We start from the raw sequence: 3,949 nt of genomic DNA, 5'->3' as shown, positions 1-3,949 counted from the left end.
CATTCCAGACTGCAGTCGGACGGCCAACTCCTCCTCCTAGCCCCCCCGCTCCAGCAGGCCGCAGAGAACGGGGGTGAGAGAAGACTCCAAACCTCCCTCCACCCGCTCATTGTAGTGTTGATGTATGTGTGTTCTAAGGTGCCTTTAAAACCCAGGAGGGCATGGAGCTACCTGCCAGAGAGCACCAGGTAAGCGCATAGCCCCTCCTGCTAGCCCTCAATGTCTACGTGTATTTAAAATTGAGAGGTGGGCAATGACGCCAGGGGTGAGGTTGTACACCCTGATGGTCTTTTGGATTCCGTGTAGCGTGCCCACCCCCAAGATCCTATATGTATGTGTTATGAGAGTGTGAGTAATGTGAATGTCTAAGTTGTGAGATAAAATTGAGGCACAGGCAGCCAGAAGGGGACAAAGGGGGGGATGCCTCCCCTACACCCTGGTGACACATCTTTACCCCAAGGCATGTGTGGGTGATTGTGGTGGAGCGGGAAGAGGGAGGCAGCTGGAGATGGGGAGGGAAGGAAGGGAGGGGCAAGTGACCCCTCCCTGGGGCCAGCTCCCCCTGCTGACCCCAGTAGGCACCCCCATACTCTGCAACCCGCCAGGGAAAGGGGGCCCAGGCCCATCTGGACCGGGGCCCAGTACAGCAGCACCGTGCGGCCCTACAGAGCCCGGAACAGCCCACCCGACCCCACCTCAGAGAAAACTGCACCCACCCCGTCATCCACTCATCTTCCAGACTACACAAGACAATAGACGCCCAGGCTGAGATCTTCCTCCACCTCTCCTGTATCTCCCCCTCCTGCAGAGTGAGTTCCTGAAGAGAGGAGAGCTCCTGCAAGATGTAACAACCTCCCCCACTGAGACCACATTCTATTACAAAATTATTTCCGCAACATGCAGTCTGATAAAGAGTCCTCATAACAACTCATTTTACTTCAGTTCATTTAAGTATGCTTTTGTACTGTTCCTTCGGATTGTGACTTTTCTCAAATAAAGACTCTTAATACTTGTTGATCGGTTATGTTGTGTAAAACATTTTTAGGCAGTTGTGCAGCCACTTTTTATGCCATCTGCGTTTGGGCACATGAGCCTGAAAATCATACTCAACATTTTCTAATTTAGTTCATTTTGTTTCAGATAAAATATTCTGATTTCATCTGAGTTTACCCAGCTTTCTTCTTGGTCCCTCCAATGCCACCCCAGTTTTTTAAAAAATGACAATCTTCTGTAGGTTTAGATGTTACAGTCAGCATACACTACCTTCTTCTCTCCCAGCTGCTAAAATTACCGACACCTGCTACTAAGCAAAGTATCTCAAAAGATTTCCCCTAGATTGTCTTGCAGCACAGAATTTACATCAAATGCAAAAATAGAAAGCCAGTGCATGAATTCAACATGTACGCAGATTAAAAGTATTTGGCTGATGGATGTAGTGTGAGGTGAAATAAGGTGAATTTCTGTATCAAACCATTACTCTGATCCTTCTCCGTTTTCAAGACGGACCGTGCCTTTTTTAGCTTTGTTTTTGTTAAACACCTACTTCATATTTTTCAATGTCATGCTGTTTCCAACAGGTCATTCTTCGTTGTCTTGGACGGCTTTCTGAACCCTGTCTCTGCCGCTGGCTTCGCGGTCGGTCCCTTGAACGAGGTCGTCGTCGCCGCTACTGCCTTCCGCGTGGTCGGCCTCTGGACCTGCTCTGTCACCGCCACTGCCTTCCGCGTGGGCGGCCTCCGGACCTGCACTGCCTTCAGCGTGGCCGGCCGCCAGAACTGTTAACACACCACTGTTGCCGTCTGCATGGTCAGCTGCCTGAATCTGGTTCAATTTGCTGGATATGATGTCACGGTCCTGGGTCGGTGACCCAGTGTTTTTAGTTTTGTACCTTCACTTTTGATTTTATCATGGATTGTGACCAGAGATGGGCAGTAACGTGTTACTTGTAACGCGTTACTGTAATCTGATTACTTTTTTCAAGTAACGAGTAAAGTAAGGGATTACTATTACAAAAACGGTAATTAGATTAACGTTACTTTCCCGTAGGAACGCTGCGTTACTGCGTTTCTAAAACCGTGATTTTTTTGCGAGAATGTCTCATGACAGTGATGTAAGCAAGTACGCTGTGAGTGACAACAGCTGTGTGCAGATCAACAATGGATCATATCGATTGTGGGAGAGAGTATGAGCGTGCAGCGTTTAAAGCGTGGAAGTACTGACCTTACTTTGAGTTTGATTCATAAAAAGTGACAAAAACATTAGTGTCCGTTGTGCGTGGGAAGAAAACTTCCTTTTACAGCGAAAAAAACCCCTAAACTTCCAAGCAAGCACCGAGTGCGCAATGACGTAATGGGAAACTCACAGAGAATCTCGCGGATTCTTCAACTGACCGCTGCGGCACACCTGCACCAGGGTAAACCTCCGCCTACCCAGTCCTGCTTTACAGGTGAAAATAGAGCAACAGGACCGCTGAGTCTTTGACTTTATTTATTTTCTGCTGTGTTTTACTTGCATCTATTTGAAAGACTGAGTGTAAACACAAAAAATATTTTATTTTATGTGCTGGAATGTGTAGAAAATAGGTTTAAATGTTAAACTAATTTATTCAAGTCAGAATGTTGCATGTAATTAAATTTTTGCTTGATGCATAAAGTTAAAAGATTAAAACTAATAAAACAAGTTAAAAAACAAAGAGACTTTTCCATTTGATTACATTTTGTATGATGGATTATGCAGAAAAAGTAGAATTGGGCTGAAAGATCTATCGCTTTATCACCTCTTCAGGTTGTAAATCGTGTTTTTAAAAAGTAACTAAGTAATTAATTACTTTTGAAAATAAGTAATCAGTAAAGTAACGGGATTACTTTTTTGGGGAAGTAATCAGTAATTAGTTACTGATTACTTTCCTCAAGTAACTTGACCAACACTGATTATGACTGTGTTTTGGTTTCTGTCCCACATTTCAGGTCTCTATGTTCTGTCTCCCTAGTCTCTGTTAAGTTTACGTGTCGGTGTGTTTCCTGTTTTACATTTATAGTCCCTGTCCTGTGTGTATTGTGTCTGGTCTTGCTCCCCCTTGTCTCGTCACCCCTGATTTGACCCATCTGTGTTTCCCTCCTGTCTGTCATCCCCTGATTGCTCCCTCTGTGTATTTAAGGCCTGTTTTCTCTGTGTCAGTGTTGGGTCGTTAATGTCTGCTCGCCCTCATACTATGCTGTGTGTTCTGTTTATCTGCTTGCCAGTCTGCTAGTTTATTTCTCTCCAGAATAGCTAGTTTTCTGTCCGGTCCGCAACTCGCAATAAAGCTGTGCATTTTGAGTTCACCTTGCCTCTGTGAGTCCTGCATTTTGGGTCCTTTTCCCTGCCTGCACACAGCCATGACATATGACATATCTCGTCTTTGATTTTCCATGTTACAAGATACTTTCTACTTCAGCAAATTAAGACAAGGCATCAGGTTTCACTTTAAGCACCATAGCTTAAAGTGAAACTGAATCGACCAAAAACTAGCTGCCATCTGACTGAATGGGAGTTCAACTGTTTTTTTTGCAGGTTGAACAGGTTTCTTTGTTCTGCCAAAACAATGAACGGTAGCGCGGTCCTCTCTAGCCTCTGATCTGAGAAAGTTATATAAAAGTAATATATAATCTGAATGCTTATCTGCTGATTATATTGTTTTATGTATAAGAGAGGGCCAGTTTTGAGTTTGAGTTAAAAGTACTGACAGGAAACTATGCTTTTGCAAAAATAGGACCTGCAGCCAGAAAGTGAAAGTAAGCAGAGTCTTTGATCAAAACTTGAAGTGTGTGTGACGTCTAGAGGAATTATATAAATGACTAAGCTTCCTGTTTTACTTCAGACTTTGGCTGACATGTCTGTGTGTCTGCTGAGTCTCCATATTCCGGAATATGTAAAATTAAAGATCATTTTTTGAGTTTGACCACTTTGA

The sequence above is a fragment of the Mchenga conophoros genome, linkage group LG22 (genome assembly GCF_057382185.1).
Source record: "Mchenga conophoros isolate Kocher_MC1m ecotype Shallow Benthic linkage group LG22, M_conophoros_male_GT1.1, whole genome shotgun sequence".
NCBI lineage: Eukaryota > Metazoa > Chordata > Actinopteri > Cichliformes > Cichlidae > Mchenga > Mchenga conophoros.
This window is presented reverse-complemented; position numbering follows the sequence as displayed.